Raw genomic sequence first — 17106 nt, forward strand, 5'->3', positions numbered from 1 at the left:
TAGTTCACACATACATGTATATTTAAAACAAAAATCTCAAAAATAACAATTTTCCTATCTCTGATGGCCTGGGCTATTTTCTGCACTATTTTATTCTGTTCTGTCCTATTCTTTTAGATTTTATCTGTTTAATTATTTTTGGTTTCTTGAACCTGCATGGAAGCAGTTTCCAGTGTCCTTGAGCTTATGCACTCAGTCTCCGTGCCTCCATCCTGTGAGTTGGGCATGACATGCACGCCTGCCTTAGAGTCATGAGGGCCAAATAAGCAAATCCATAGCCAGAACTTAAGATAGCACCAGGACAAAGTGAGTGCCCACCATAGAGTAGTTATTTCTTAAATGAATACACACTGAACAGAAACAAAAATAATTTTAAATGTATTTTTATCAGTCTAGTTTTTAGAACCTTAATCAGGTGATGCTACAGATCTCTCTGTACATAAAAATATTCTTTAAGGATTAAATCTGATTTGGGGGCACTATTATGTTCATTATTTTTTATTTATAACATGAAGCATAAGAGAGTAGTAGATTTGGTCTATAAGTTCACCCTCAATGTTCTAAGCACTTACTAAGCACCATTTTTCCCCCTCCTAAAGAACAACTTAGTTAAAATACCCAGAAGAGAATCTTTATGTGCATAATCTTGCAAAATGTGTGCCTCATTTACATACTGTGGGCGCTGTGAGTTCTGTAATAGGTAATTAATAGATGCATGCAAATTACTGCATGGTACTAAATCCAATATTTAAATAAAATAAAGTTTAGACATAAAACAGGGCCAGTGGTAGGATATTTTAAGGCTCCATTGGGGAAGCCACTCAGTTAAAGACACAGGACCCACAAGTAGTTGTCACCAACAGGAGCAGGGTGTTTTGTATTTTGTTTTTTCAAAATCTTATTTTAAAATGGGATAAGTGAAGAATTCTCTGTTCTTTAATGTGATAGAACATTATTTTAACGTGTAATTTATTTTTTTCACTAATTCACACTCATGTGCTTTTACCATCAAGCCTGCCTACACCATCATGGTAAAATTACATTAAATCTGTCATACTTCCATATTTTTTCATGCTTCTATATTAGTTGAGTTTATATCTTGGGTAGGAAGGAAGGTCACTATAAAAGCATTCTCTATAGCAAAACCTTTGTTGGGAAATTTTTCAGTGGTAACTCAGAAAAAAAACACTTTATTTATTTATTTATTTAACCTTAATGTGAAAAGTGATAAAATATAAACAGATGACATGGAGTTTTTCTCAGGCCACTTGGAACCCCCTTCGATTGCCTAGATTCTGCCCATCCCTATAGGAAATCAAGCAAACATCGGTTTCCCCATCGTCAGCCCTACAGCAAATTAGATTGATAGCAGTAAAATCTAATGTAAGAGAAATAAAGGCCCTAGAAGGATTTTTCTTTAGTCACATAACAAGAAGTTCTCATACACTTGCTTGAAATCTGACACTTGTAGCTTCACTGTGAAATTAATTTCTGCCCTTTTAATCTTGGGCGGTCTCTGCTGTCAAATGAAGCTACAGCCCCCAAATGAATAACCCACGGGAGAGTTTTACTCTTGTGTTTTGTTTTTTCTAAATTTGCTTCCCGGAGCACTTGAAAGGCTTTAAACAGCTTTGGTGTTTTGTTTTCTTCCTGAAAAAATTGATTCCATCCATACCTGAGTTTGGGAACAAATATAGGGATGTCTTTGTGTTTGGAAAGTACTTTGAAAACCTTGACTGAAGCACATAGACAAATAATGACATGCGGGGCTTTTGTTATTTCAAAGATAAATTAAGAGGCTTGGAAAAAGCAGTGAATGCACTTCTTTCAAGTCATGAAAACTTTCCTGCTGGCAGAACAATGAAAGAGGAATCAGGCCTGGCAAATTATGTATTCTGGATTAATTTACATAAATTACAATAAACCCTTCCGCATCACGAACATGTCCTGGCTCAATCCAATAGCATCCTATGCATCCAGGAAATCTTGTATTTATGATAACAGGTATGGTATTCATGAGTAAAGTAGTATGGGTGTAAAAGAGAAGCTATGGAATTTAGGTTGTTTGGGGTAGTTGTTATTTTAAACTCAGTGATAGATTTTTTTTTTTATGTCCAGGACAATTGTGCAATCTCTTGCACATCCTGGTGATTATTTAGGGTAACTTACAGGAGGAAGAAACCTCATTATGTAGAAACATGCACAAAATCATGTTCTGTATAATTACCACCCAAGTAAAATAAGAAAGAGAGCAACTTAAATGCATATAAAAGCTTCATTTAATGTCATTTGTGGTGCTGTGGACCATTTAACATGGTATAATTGATTCTAAAAGAAATCTCAATCAGTCAGGCTCCCCTGAGATGTACACAGCTGTTCTCTCATGCTTTTCATGTGTTGGTAAAATTGAATACTTGAAATTAATTGCTTTTTTAAAAAGTTAGAAATCCATACATGCAGAAAGCATAAATCATCGTCAATTAAGTAATTTTCAGTAACTAATCATGAGGTTGATAAATTTTAAACCATATTCATTCAAGTGATTATTAAGTGCACATGAGATACAGGTACAGGCCAGCTTTGAGGGTTAAAAACAACATCCTTTGAGAAACTCAGTCTGAGATGGTAGGTGGAGGGACTATGCAGACAAATCCATACATTAAGTTCAGGACAGATGTACAGAGACCTAAGGGGGCTCAGAGGGGAAAGCTGGAGTGTGTTGGGCATATTGTGAGTGAGAAGAACAGAGGGCAAAGGATAACAGTGAATATTTCTCAGAGGGAGTGACATCTAAGCTGAGAAGAAGAATAGGAATTTACTTTCCATGTGAAGAATCTCAAAAGTGTATTCCGAACAGCATACAGCATAAAGAACTTGACCTCTGAAAAAGGTAAGATAAGGATGAGATGGACTAGTCTAGTGACCATCAGGGTCCTCAGTGCGTTGATGCAACCATGAATCTGTATTATGAATAGATACCTTGGTAAGGGCACAGGTAGAGTGTAGTAAAGAGGCCCATCCTGGTGATGACAAGGACCAGGTGTGATCACAGGTGTGAGCTGCTGAAGAGAGAAGATGTGTCACTGGTTGAGTCCAGAAACTGTGAGCCTCCTGTGCAACATGGGTCATTTACCTGTTCCTGGGGCAGATAGCTCATTAGCAAACACTGCACAGCTTCTCCCCAGAGACTAGACAGACAGAAGAGCTCTGGGCAGGGTGGCTCCCTGCTCCGACTGGGGAACCCAAGGCTGCTGTAGTTGCTGCCAGTCTGCCACTCTGTGGGCTACCTCAATATCCTATATTGGCTTAAGCTCCTGCCAGCTTTGTTGCTGTCACGTGCAAATCAAAGAGCCCAGACTAAAATCCTCTCCAGCCTTTTCCCCCTATGATGGCTGAATTCTTCAGAAACAGGTTATAAACTGTTGTTTTGTTCTTGAATGAATGAATGATAAAGAAACAACTATCATTTCACCAGGCATTCGGCCGCTTCCTCAACCCCAAGTCTTCTCTGAGGCTCTAATCTCCACACACATAGTGGCACCTGTGACCTGAACCTGGCACCCCCCGGACCCTAGGGCCCTCTGCTCACGGTTCTCACTTCCCTTCAGTAAAGGTACTAGGGAGGAGTCGCTGATGCCAGAGTCCCAGGACATACGAGGAGAGGGAGATGTTTAAGCAAGTAAATGTACTCTGCTTAGGTAAGAAAATCAGAAAATACATGTAAAAGCACTTAGAGATAAAGTGTCATCCAGTCCCCAGCTTGTCCCTGGTAAGTGATTTTCCAGCTTCTGCTTGCATACCTCCATTGATGGGGAACTTATTTTAAGCAGCTCATTTCATTCTGGGACAACATAGATCATTAGAAAATGATTAATTAAATTAAAATATAAGAGAGTTCCATGTAATTAAAATTCTAGGATAAATACAATTATTTCAAAGTGAATAAAACTGGCCTTTTGTACAAGATATACAATTGCCATTTTTGGAGTACCAGGTGAAATTGCAAGCAATCCAGCAAGATGGAGAGAACGTTTAACCAGTGCACCACCTAGTGGTTATTTTAAGCCACTTTGCTTTGAGATGTTTTTCCGAGTCCAATACGTAACTCAAACAGATGGATAAATATTTACAAGGTTATGGCAGTTATCAATTAATTGCCTGTCAACTTTAAATTCACGCTTGTTGTCTGATCTGTGAAAATGTAACCTAGGCCTTTAATTACAGATTCTGCCTCTGTCTGGCTCAATGCTAAACTTTCTCAGTAGAGGGCGCTGGAGAAACATGCCTAGCGGAGGGGTTCCAGGGCCTCTCCACTAGGTTGGTTCTGGGAGAGCCACTTTCCACCCCTTGCTCCATTGCTAATGCCAATGGGACACAGTTTTCTCCACATTTGGGCACCACGTGTTTTCTCTAGCTCTTCCCTCAGGCGTTGGTGGTGTGGTTGGGAGTTGCACAGGAGTTAAAAAGCAACTAATTTGCTTACTTTGAGAAAGGAGGACAGGCAGAGAGGTTCCTGAATTTTGCTTTATATGTTTTTTATTGTTTGAACTGCTAGTTGGCAGCAATAAATACTTTATGATTTGAGCCTCTAACTCAGTGATGGTGAACCTTTTGAGCTCGGCGTGTCAGCATTTTGAAAAACCCTAACTTAACTCTGGTGCAGTGTCACATATAGAATTTTTTTGATATTTGCAACCATAGTAAAACAAAGATTTATATTTTTGATATTTATTTTATATATTTAAATGCCATTTAACAAAGAAAAATCAACCAAAAAAATGAGTTCACATGTCACCTCTGACATACGTGTCATAGGTTCGCCATCACTGCTCTAACTGACCCAAAATTTCAGGGCTTCTCTTTGGTGTGCAACTGACACATTTCTGTGGAGTTTTGTTTTTATGATCACATATAAGCTGTTCATTAGAGATCGCACACAAATTATCCATATCCCACTGCTAATCAGATATGAACATAATCCTCCAAACGTACTAATTTAACAGGAGAGAGAATGCGGAGCGACACTTCCCAATGTTTCTGACATTGTGTTCCCCTGGAAAGGAGGGACAGTTAGGGCAGCTAGGACCAAGTGTCTTTTGCAACCTAAACAGGCCACAGTTTAAAAGTTTGATATTTAATTATCCAGGTTGAGTGTGATTTGTTTTTGCCTTTTGAGTCAAACCATTCAGCTGGTAATAAATGTGACTGATGCCCTCCTGTCTAAGAAACGATTGACACGATCACAATAGTAAATAATAATGTGAATGAGGCAGGCTCAGAAAGTATGCTGTGTGCAAAAATGTAAATTACAGCACATCTGATGGTTTTATTCCATTGGGGTATGGCCTAATGCTAAACCCAGAAAATGAATAAAGCAAATTAAATTGGTTTGTCTCCGCAACTTTTAAAGTGTATGACTAAATTTGTACCTATCTGAAGAGTCATTAACAATGCCACTCTAATTAAACGAATTTTGCAGGCATCTTGCTCTGACAATAATTGAAAACAATGTCAACTATTTTGCATTTCTAAAATTACTGTGTCTGCAGGTCAATAAAAATGTTTCTATATTTGCTAATTCATGTTTTTGTTTCTGTCCATCAAAGGAAGAGTTTGGTACCTATACTATTTACTTATTGTGATGGAAACTGTTCATTACATTTAGAGGATTGATAATCCTGGAAAGAATTTGTCTTTAGGGGGAAAAAATGACCTGATTTGCCTAAGACTTTGAGGAGAGATCTGGGATGGCCTGGAGACGTAGAAATTTACAACTTCTGGGTCAAGAAGAGGCCATGACATTTGTATTGACCAGAATTCTTTGTTGTAAAAAACAGAAACTGACCTGGACTAGTGTAAGCACTCATCATAGAGGCTGGAGAATCAGGCTCAGAAATCAGGCCCCATCCAGCGTGAGCTATAGAAACAGTCTGCTCAAGGCCCTGCTGACGCTTCTAGTAGCACATGGAATGCTGAACACCACGGGTGCCATCGCCATTGTGGAACACCATCAGATGAAGGACTGTAAGTGCCCTTCAGTTTTGCTTCCTGTGCATCTGATGGGCCATCCTGTGTCATGTGCCCCTACCTCTTCAAGGGGCATGAAATAGAAAGAGTTCATCCTGAGCTTCCTTAGTGAGCGTTGGGGAATCACATCCCACTGACACCACAGAGTGGAGTATTACTGCAAATATATAAGGGAGCTAGCCCTGGCCGGTGTTGCTCAGTGGTTAAAGTGTTTACTCTCAGACAGAAGGGATGTGGGTTTGATTCCCCGGTCAATGGCATGTTCCTCAGTTACGGGTTCAATCCCTGGCCCCAGCCAGGGCATGTGTAGGAGGCAATCAATCAATGTGTCGCTCTCACATGGATGTTTCTCTCGGTCTCTCTCCCCCCTCCTCCCTCCCTTCCACTCTGTCTGAAAATCAATGGAAAAAATATCCTTAGGTGAGGATTTTTTAAAAAGGTGGGGGTTGGATGTGGAGACGGTCTGGATAAAGATAAAAACTGTTTACAATGCTCATCTCTACGGTGCAGGCGGGGTCTGACTTACAGCCCTATTACAGTTCCTCTCATGCTAGGACAACATTTCTGTACCTCACCTCAAATGTCCTGCCCTCTTCCTGCCCCAGCCCGTCTTATTATGTTACTTCAGCACTCCCGATCCACCAGTAACTCTATTTCCCTCACCACCTCCCTCTCTTTCCACTTTCTGTTGGATCTTTCTCTCCAGGTCACAGGAGACACTCCTCACTGGTGTTTGCAGAAGGAAGAACCAGGATGGGGAAAGGGCGAGGCAGAAGGCCAGCTGCAGAGCAACATCCTTGTTCTCCCAGGTGTATGTTCGGATACCCACGGCTGGGAAGCCAGATCCATAGGCTATACAAATGGGCCAATCATGAGGTAGGTCTGCATATTGGTCCCTATCCTTAGGCTTTTGTAAAGCCTGAAGCCCACCAGCACCACAAATTCAGATTCTTACACAACTGATTGGTTTACATGTAGCCCAAATAAGCAGATTTCTTAGCAATCTAGAGCCTGCCTGCTTTGCATACCTCATGAAACTGTGTGCAACAGCTACTGGCCAGGACTGTTGGCTTTCCAGGACTCAGGGTGTCTGGGATGTAGAACTATCAGTGCTGAAACTGGGAAAGTCCCCTGCTAAGCACGATGAGTTGGTCACCTTAGGAATAACTGTTTCTTTGGGAAAATACATGCTGCACTTCAAACAACTGCTTTCAAGTCAACTCAGTGAATACAATCTTTGCACAGGGCCTGTTGGAAAGTATTTGACTCATCTATTTAATGCGATCTTGCTTGTAAGTAGGGCAGACATGGCTATGTTAACATGATTTTCTGAGAGCTTGCACTGAGAGTCTTAATGTTCAGAAATCCTTCATAGGATATCCTATACACGAAGGATATCAAAAGAATTTTCATGACTTGGCTGAGTCAAGGAATATTTTATAGTGCCCCCTCCCAAAAAGAGAACCATGAAATGGCTAGTCTTTCTTTAGAAATTTTCCACTAAAGATTGATTATTTCTGCTTCCTGGTCAAAATTCACTTCAAGCAGGGTGGTGAGACCACGCTGGCCAAGAGCCCAGTTAGCAGGACAGTTACCCTTGAAGTCTTAGGGGAAAATTTGTCACCAACAAAATTTCAAGGTCAACTCTGTGGGTGGGAAAGGCTCATGGCTGAAAATTGCTAACCTTAATGAAACCAAACTCAAAGCCCATTGAGTCTTGCACATCCTCTGGGGGAAGCTTCATACTTTCAGGAATTCCTGAATCTATTTTCTTGGTGACCAGGAAAAAACCCAACTCTATGGCTGTGGGTAGACTTGTTTCCAAAATTTAAACTCCTTGCTTAATATGTCTTTAATAGAACATCATCTGGATTTGTGGGGAAAAAAAAACAACAAGCTCTGAAATTTCTATTGAAATATTTTGCCCATTTTAAAGTTGGATATCTTTTTATTGTTGAGTTGTAAGGGTTATTTATATATTCTATATACAAGTCCCTTATGATTTGCAAATATTTTCTCCCATTCTGTGGGTTGTCTTCTCACTCTTTTTTATTTTTAAATCTTTATTGTTGAAAGTATTACATATGTCCCCCTTTCCCCACATTGACCTCTTCTAGCCCACCCCAGCCCCCACCCCAGCCTTCACCACCCCATTGTCGGTGTCCATGGGTTATGCATATATGCATACAAGTTCTTTGGTTGATCGCTTCCTACCCACCCACCCAGCTACCCCTGCCTTCCCTCTGAGATTTGACAGTCTGTTCCATACTTCTATGTCTTTTCTCACTCTTTTTTAATGGTGTCCTTTAAAATACAAAAAGAAAATTAATCTTGATGAAGTACTATTTATTTTTTCTATTATCATATGTACTTTTGGTGTTATGTCAAAGAAGCCATTGCCTAACCCAAGGTAAAATAAAATTACTTCTATGTTTTCTAAGTTTTATAGTTTGAACACTTTTATTTTAGTCCAGGATCCATTTTGAGTTAATCTTTGTATATGGTATAAGGTAGGTCTAACTTTATTGTTTTGCATGGGGTTATTCGATTGCCCCAGTTCCATTTGTTGAAGAAACTATCCTTTCTCCATTGAATAGTCTTGGCACCCTTGTCAAAAATCAGTTAACAAGCCCTGACTGGTTTGGCTTGGTGGATAGAGCGTTGGCCTGTGGACTGAAGGGTCCCAGGTTCGATTCTGGCCAAGTGCACCCCCCCAAAAAAAAAGATTAGTTAACAAGAAATGTGAGGGTTTATTACTGATTCTCAATCCTGTTCCACTGTTCTTTTTTCCTACCCTTATTTTAGGACCATACTGTCTTCATTATTGTATTGTAGTTTTGTAGTAGGTTTTGAAACCACAAAGTCTGAGTCCTCCAACATTCTTCTTTTTTTGCAAGATTTTTTGGCTCTTTGGGGCCCCTTGAATTTCCATATCAATTTTCAGATCAGTTTGTCAATTTCTGTAGAAAAGGCAGCTAGGATTTTGATGAGGATTGTATTGACGCTATAGATTAATTTGGAAAGTATTGCCATCGTAATATCAAGTCTTCCAATCTATGAACATATTAAATTTATTTCTGTGTATTTTATTGTCTTAGTGCTATTGTAAATGTAATCATTTTCTTTATTTTTAGATTGTTCTTTGCTAATAAGTAACAATACAACTGCATTTTGCCTATTGATCTTGTATCTTGTAACTTGCTGAACTTGTTGATTAGTTCTAATAGTTTTTTGTGTGTATGTATTTCTTTTTTGTTTTTCTTTTCTATATGTATGTATTTCTTAAGATTTTTATATAGGCAAGATCATGTCTTCTACAAAATGTGATAAGGACACATATGTAATACTTTATTTATTTTTTCATATGTAATTAATCAATAAAGAAAAAAATACACACAAAAAGCTAAAAAAATGTGATAGTTTTACTTCTTTCTTTCTAACCTGGATGCCTTTTATTTCTTTTTCTTGCATAATTGCCAAGAAAAGAAAATAGCTAATCCTCTTTAAGGGATATGACTAAGCTTAAAGAAAATATGATATTTGAGCTAGGTCCTGAGAGACAAATAGGAGTTTGCCAGCTACAGAAGGCAGGGTAGAGAGAGGAAATTTTTCTATATATTCACTACTGCAATTCCTGTTTCTAAATTTTTATTTTAAAATTTTAAAGAGGTGACTTTTTAAATTTGCTTCTAAAGTGTTGTCATAAATAATTTGTGAAACAAAATCCTTTGGTCTAAGGTGGAATTTAATATGCACAGAGGGCTCAGTAGTGTGTTCTTATCTTATTCCTGAACTGATTTTCTGGACTGACTATGTGATTGAAGTGCATTGGAACAGGCAGCACGACCTATGCGCTTTGTTCTTTACATGATTATAAAGACCTGGTGTCAGATTGGACATTCAACTGCCCAGTTAATGAACTGCAGTTCTTTCTAATGTTCTCTCCAGATGTCATGCCATCACTTCTCCGGCAGAGGGCATGCCTTTGAAATGAAATTCCTTCACAAATAAGATTCCACAGCCTTTTTACTTTTGGTTCATAGCCTTTAATTTCTGTGCATTTATTACTACCATAATTTGCTTAGAAGTGCAGGAAATAGGAAATAAAGTTAATCCTTAAATCATAAACAAGAAGTCAGAAAACAGTTTTCCCAAAGAATAAAAATAGGTGGTAATGAGAGCTTAGGTTTAAGAAACCAGACACTAGTGACAAAGCTGTGTTCAAGCACACTGGGGAGGAGCGGGGGGAAGGGGGACGGGCGGGGTGCGGGGTGCGGGGAGAGAGTGAAGATGAGGCAACTACCCAGAAAGCCAAGACAAAAATTATGCCATTTTGAATACATTTTTGTAATATTTATGTTCAATTGAAGGTGCTTTGACTTAGTCCAAGTAATTGCTTTTTATATGTAAACGTATTTCCATAGAAAAACAACTAATGAGCAAACTATTATGACTGCATGCATACATTGTGGTGGGGTAAGTAGGTCTAATGACAAGGACCCAACTATAATTTTATTCCCCCATCCCCACTCCATTACTACTCTTTAATCACTTTCCTCCTCTAGGTCTCATTTTGCACAAAATGGAGGTAGTATCATTTGCCTATTTCACTGTGAGTTTGAACTAATCAAGTGAGATTACTCATACAAATGAGCCTTTAAAAATAAGTTAGCTTAAAACAAGAAACACTTGGTCTTGCAATTCTCCTTCTGCTGGTGGGAGACCATATATTTAAAGGCCAAAAGTCTGTGTGAGTTGCATAGCCTTACCCTCCTGGGAGGGAGACCAGCTTCATTCAAAACTTTTATGTAGAAACCTTAATCACTGAGACACAGGGTCTTATAGGTACAAACAAAATACTTTTTTCTCATTGGAATGGCAAGCATGGACCTTGTTAGTGAATTATCTTTGGAAACTAGCCCCCAGCTTACAGCAGTGACCTAGTTATACATATTAATTCATGTTACTCAATACATATGTATAGATAGATAGATAGAAAGATAGATAGATACATAGAGCACTTGCCCTGTGCCAGTCATTGGGTTTAGACACAGGGGATACTTCAGTGAATAAAATAGACAAAATCCCTATTCTATTGGAGCTTTTATTTTTTTGGGGGAATGGGAGGGGGGGGAGCAGTTACTGGGTTTTTTTTTCTCCTTTAATAAAATATAGAAATAATTTAGGGAAGTTTGCATGTTCTCTGCTAACATATTTACATAGAAATGATGAGCAAATGTCTTGGTCCTTAAATTAAAATATAATTTTTTTTCTCATTTGGGGGGAATTTTCATTAAGAATTCAGTTTTGCTCATTGTCAATATTTATCCAGCACCTATTGTAAACAGAGAGTCTAACAGGTGGTTATTAAATACTTAAAGGGGTTTGTGGCTTGTCTATATCTTCACAGTTTCCCCCGTTTGTTTTTCTCAATTTTCCTGCAAGTTCTTACTTATCCCCTTCTTACAGAGACTTGAGAGCAATTTGTAATGGGCATTTAATAACAAGTATTTTTATAATGGTTTTTAGTTGACAAAACATTTTATCAGACATTATCTCTTTTGAGACAACCAGCAATCCCACCCATATATGCTATTTCCAGTGTGCAATTGAGGAAACTGAGGTTCAGAGACAATTAGTAACATACTCAAAGTTGCACAGCTAATGAGAGGCCCTGCTGGGATTCAAACTCACATTTTCTGCATACAAATCTTAAAACCTCCCCAAGAGCACCTCTTTCCCTTCTCTTTAGAAGCTACCACCTGACTTTTAGCTCCTTCTTAAGCATACCAAAAGTCACCCTGTCAAGAAATTTATTAGAGTTATGATGCAGATATAGGCAAACATTAGAATATTTTTTTCTTTTAGTTTGTGTAAATTCTTGCTGAATCCTAGAGTCTAAAGTTTAATGAAATCAATAATTAACACCACTGGTACTAACGACAGCCAAAGTCTACTTTCTGACTTATCTTCCTTTCTAACCTACACATCAATATTGGAAGGATACACATGAGAATTGCTTCCAGACACTCTCCGACTTACACTATGTTGAGCTGTAAGAACTCTTAACATTGGTTCTGGCTTACTCTCTATTTAGAGTAGGAGGTATTGATACTAACTGAAGTAGAAGATATGCTCTGAAAGCAAGGAAGAGCACTGATCATCCATTAAAATAAAATTTAAAAAATGAGCTAATCTATCCAAAAGGCTAAGAATGCCCAGTTTTAGGAAACGAGAACTAGGAGGACTCCTGAGTAGGTTTAGCTGTGGAACAGAGCTGGGCATTCCCTGACTATGGGGGCTGTGCCCTTGGTTTAAGTTGTTCACAGTTTTATAATAGTGAGTGACTATGTTTTATCTCTGTGAACCTGTGGGTGGTCACCTAATCAATGCCCACGGTGGCCATTGGCTGGTCTTCCAGTCTGTGCATGTGCTGGCCCACTGCTTCAGGTGGACTGTGTGGATAGAACTTTTCTTACATAAAACCCAGTTCCCAGCATTCTGGGAAGACATTGTGTGGCAAGACATTATTTCATAAAACTATGCTTTTTATTGTCTTTATTATTGTTTGACTTTTGCTGGTTGGGTGTTTAAACTCAAGAAACCACTAAGTCTAATTTGTTTTTATCCATCATGACTGGCTTGCTTCCTCCTGGCTCACTTAAAAACCTTTGGACTAGTTTCATCATTTGGGTTAATGGAAAATTAATTGTACAGTTTCTCTATTTGCTTTGGTAACGTGCAGCTTATTGTTTTAGACACCTTCGGGTTATAATCACATAAAAACACACTGAGGAACATCACTACATTTCTATTCTCCTTAAGTATTTTTTTAAAGCTGTTTAGAATAGCGCTTAGAACCAAGGCACTCATTCCCATCAGCCCTTGGGTGGCTGATGAGGCCTTGGTTGGCTGGAGCTCTGAGGCTAGTGGCTTCTATTTTCTAGATGCCTCTTATTTACCCCAATGTAAAACCTTACCATTTTCTAAATGCGCTCTGAAGTTAAAGAGGTTAGGGGGCTTTGCAAAAGTAGTTTTGCTCTGAATGCATCTGAGAATAGATGCATTTATTAATTTACTCTGAGTTATTAATCTAAATAAGATTGGTACAGCCTCCGGTTTAGAAGTTCATTTGCTCACCTCAATCTTCTGAAATGCTTTTCCTTCCCCCTCGTCTCAGTTTCTCCCGGTTCTACTTATCCTTCCACACCTGCCTAATTTATTCTATCATCAAACAGATACAAAGCTCCTATTTCCAGGTGCCATGCCCACATTGTCTTGAAGCCTTCCTTGACCATCTGGTTGGCCATGGGCTCTCCCCCTCCCTCTTCAGAACTCATAGTGCATTTCATTTCCATTCTTTATATGCACAGTTCTGTTTCATTTTTTAATTTCAGTCTGTTTTCACATATGTAGTCAAGTTTTTCCAAGGAGATTATAGATCCTTGAAAGAAACACCACTTCTTATTATAAAGCCTTGTATTTCTCACTCCACCCACTGCAGTGCATTTAGCATCTATATAAAATTGGTTGACTAATTGATCGTGACTATGGTAGTAATAAATATCACTGAGTACAGTGCATGGAGCTCAATCTGTACAGTCAGGCAGATCCGGACTGAACCCTGATGGTATAGCTTGTTACCTACCCGTGCCATCTGTGGCTGCTGACTTACCTGTTTCCTCATCTGTAAAATTGAGTTCAGTATGGCTACTGCCTCATGGGTTGTTTGAGAACCAAATGAGATAACACCTGGAAGAAATAATGAGAAGAGTTAGCATACAGAGAATGTTAGAGGGAATGATAATAACCACAATGGCCCAGGCATGGGGATACATTCTTTACATACTGTGTTATTGATCTAACGCTTACTATAATATATACTGTTTTATCAATCTAATGCTTACTATAATCCTACAAAGGAAGAACTATTATTATACCTGTTTTACAAATAGGCAATCCAAGGCTTAAAGAAGGTGAGTAGGTCACAGACCAGGCAATCTGATTGCAGAGCCTACCTCCTTACTCACTGCAGGATGCCAGTGGCAAAGACAATAGTATCAGTATCTAGTGGCATTGTTCCCTTCAGGTTACCCGTTGAAGAAACATGTTGGGAAAGGACAGGGTTTATATGTAAAGGAGTCCTGTCCTAAACTGGAATGGAGAGGCAGATTTGGCAGATGGAGAGGTTGGCAGAAGTCAAAGTCAATGAGGTTTTTGGCTGAATCTGCGGTGGGAGGGGTGGTGCGCCTGGTGCCTGATGTGGAGAGACGAGGGTAGGGAACAGAGTGTGGCTTTTGGTTCTATAATGTGCAAACCCTCTAGTGCAGGAGGCTGCAGACAGATAATAAAGCAGCTGTTTCTCTGAGGGACAATGAGACACAGAAGTATACACAGCCGGCTGGAGGCCCAGTGACAGGTTGTGACAGAGAGTGGGGTGAGTGGTGTCCTCCCCACTGCACAGGCCTGGCTGTGTGACAGTGCATGCTGCAAAGGGGGCCGTGCTACCTGGGCATCCTCAGCGCTAGGCAGGGCACGCTGGGTGCAGGCAGGAGCAGTGGTGGAGAGGGACCCCAGAGTGGCTTTCTGGGCAGAGCAAGAGTTGAACTTGAAAGCCCTGAGCACCTATGGGCACCTTCCAGGATCATATTGAGCCGTGGTCCTGCCTCCTGCCAATGAATGCAGACAGTGAAAGCTGGGTGGCTCTCTCCCTTGGGCTGCATTGTACCCCCTGAACTCATAGGTCAAACTCCCAGTATACCTCAGACTTTGGAGATAAGACCTCTCAACAGCTGTTAGGCTGGGCCCTAATCCCACATGACTGGTGGCCTTACAAGAAGACACCAGGGGAGCACTTGCACAGGACAGCCACATGGAGAGGCAAGAGGGCATGTCTGCAAGCCAAAGAGCGAAGCCTCGGAGGAAAAACCCTGCTGGCACCTTGATCTTGGACATCCAGCCCCCAAAACTCTAAGAAAATTAATTTCTATTGTTTAAAACACTCAGCCTGTGTGTGTTTTTTTGTTTTGTTTTTTTGCTGCAAAAGCTTTATTGTTTCATTTTGGTCCAATGCATGGGAGAGGGCTCCAGGGGAGGCTAAAAGAAATGGCTGGTAGTTTCGGGGAGAGGCTCAGGTAAAAGCCAGACACCAGGGGGATGCAGAGGGGCCCCTCAAAGGCCTCTGGGCTCCACAGGCTCCTAGTCCGCTTGAGGGGGAGCCTTTCGAAGAGATACCCGCCCCGCCCAGCCTGGGGGCCTCCAGCCTGCGGAGGTGAGTCAGGTGGCGCCCATCTTCTTGATGAGTTTCACCTCCTCACCCCGGAAGTGGTTCTCCAGGAAGCCACAGAGCTGAGGGTCTGCGCGGGTAGAACCAGGCCCTGCAGCTCCAAAAGGGCCTGGTTCAGTTCCTCTCCAAGGCCAGGGCAGCTTCCATGGTCCTGAGTTCTGCCCACTCATCGTGGGGAGGCTTCAGCATGTCCGGGAAGAGAATGCGGCCACCGCGCTGGTTTTGCAACTTTAAGAGAAGCTCAGCGCCCTCGCGCTTCTTCTCCACCAACTCGCCCTCCAGAGCCACATCTTCACGGGGGAAATAGAAGCCCAGAGAGAGGTAGGTGTCAGGCCTGCAGATGCAGTTTGGCCAGGTGGTTGACCGCAGTCTCCGCCTGGGTGGAATAATTCTGATGAATTTGGGAGCTTATGGTTGTTCGGCAATAAAGAGTTAAGGTAGAAAACAAACCAGTGTGTTGGCTGGTCCAGGAGGTGGTTCGGAAGGTGGTGACTGGATGAGACACAGGGGAGTGGTCGGAGGCTGGAAGAAGGGGCGTCCCTGGGTCTGTTTCATCCAAACACTGTTGAAGCAAGAGACAGATCCGGGACCGCCGAGGGCACTGTGAGAGCTCAGCCTGTGGTATTTTGTGATGGCAGCCCTGGCAAACTCATCCACTATCCCTAAGAACTGTTTTATGCCCCCAGGGTGGGGAGGCCTGGGACAACTTGGGACAGACCCACTTAACTCTCACCGTGAGGGTTTGAGGTAGGTAGTGTTGCTCATTTTATAGAGTAGAAACCAACGTTCAGAGAAGGTAAACAGCTTGCCTAAGATCACACAGCTTCTGAGTGATGGAGCCTGGATTCAAATACAAGTCCTTGTGATGCCCCGATTCATATTCTAGGTGACATTCTATGTGACATTGTCCATTGTCTCCCACACTAGCAACGGTGATGTATTTTACCCACATCCTAGTGATTAGTAATTAACAGGACTGGCACATCTCTTATTGCCCTGATGATACAAAGGCAAAGATGATGTCCGCCTCATTGTTATATCCGCCAGGGTCTTACAGGGGCTTTTGATGTATACTTGTTAACTGACTGAACAAATGAACAAACAAATGAATTCAATCCTCTAATGTAGTGATTCTCAACCTTCCTAATGCCGTGACCCTTTAATACAGTTCCTCATGTTGTGGTGACCCCCAATTTCATTGTTACAAATTGAACGTAATTAAAGCATAGTGTTAATCATAAAAACAATATGTAATTATATATGTGTTTTCCGATGGTCTTAGGCGACCCCTGTGAAAGGTCGTTTGACCCCCAAAGGGGTCGCGACCCACAGGTTGAGAACTGCTGCTCTAATGAGAAAAGAAAAAATATCCTTACCTTTTCAGTGACCTAAACTTATCAGAGTATTTTGGGCTTTTCCTAATTTACTTTCTGTTTCATTTAATCAGATGAGATGGAAGTAAAGATTGTACTAAAGAATTAAGCCATAGACCAAAGCAGGGCAAAAAAAAAAAAATTGGTTCTTGCCTGAATATTTGAATACTATTTATGAAAATGTATCTCCTTGTCACCCATTATAGTCATTGTAGAAATCAGCCTCACCCCAGTACCTCAAGTGAGCTCAGAATGTACTTATTTCAGGGGATATCTTGGCCTTTCTATGGTGAGCTACAATCAGAGATGCAGACAGATCGGCAGACAGAGCACAACCATGGCAAACACAAGCAGAAGTCATCCAAATCTTATGAGCCAGATAGAATTCTTCCAGGACGATGATTTTTAAGGGCTATTTTC

The 17106-nt window shown here is 40.7% G+C and overlaps 1 pseudogene; it reads right to left on the minus strand.

Moving 5' to 3' along the window:
• Positions 1–15194: 15194 nt before the first annotated feature.
• LOC102418325 lies at positions 15195–15719 on the minus strand (annotated as a pseudogene).
• Between the last annotated feature and the right edge of the window lie 1387 nt (positions 15720–17106).

This window comes from Myotis lucifugus, unplaced genomic scaffold, assembly GCF_000147115.1.
Source record: "Myotis lucifugus unplaced genomic scaffold, Myoluc2.0 scaffold_31, whole genome shotgun sequence".
NCBI classification, from domain to species: domain Eukaryota; kingdom Metazoa; phylum Chordata; class Mammalia; order Chiroptera; family Vespertilionidae; genus Myotis; species Myotis lucifugus.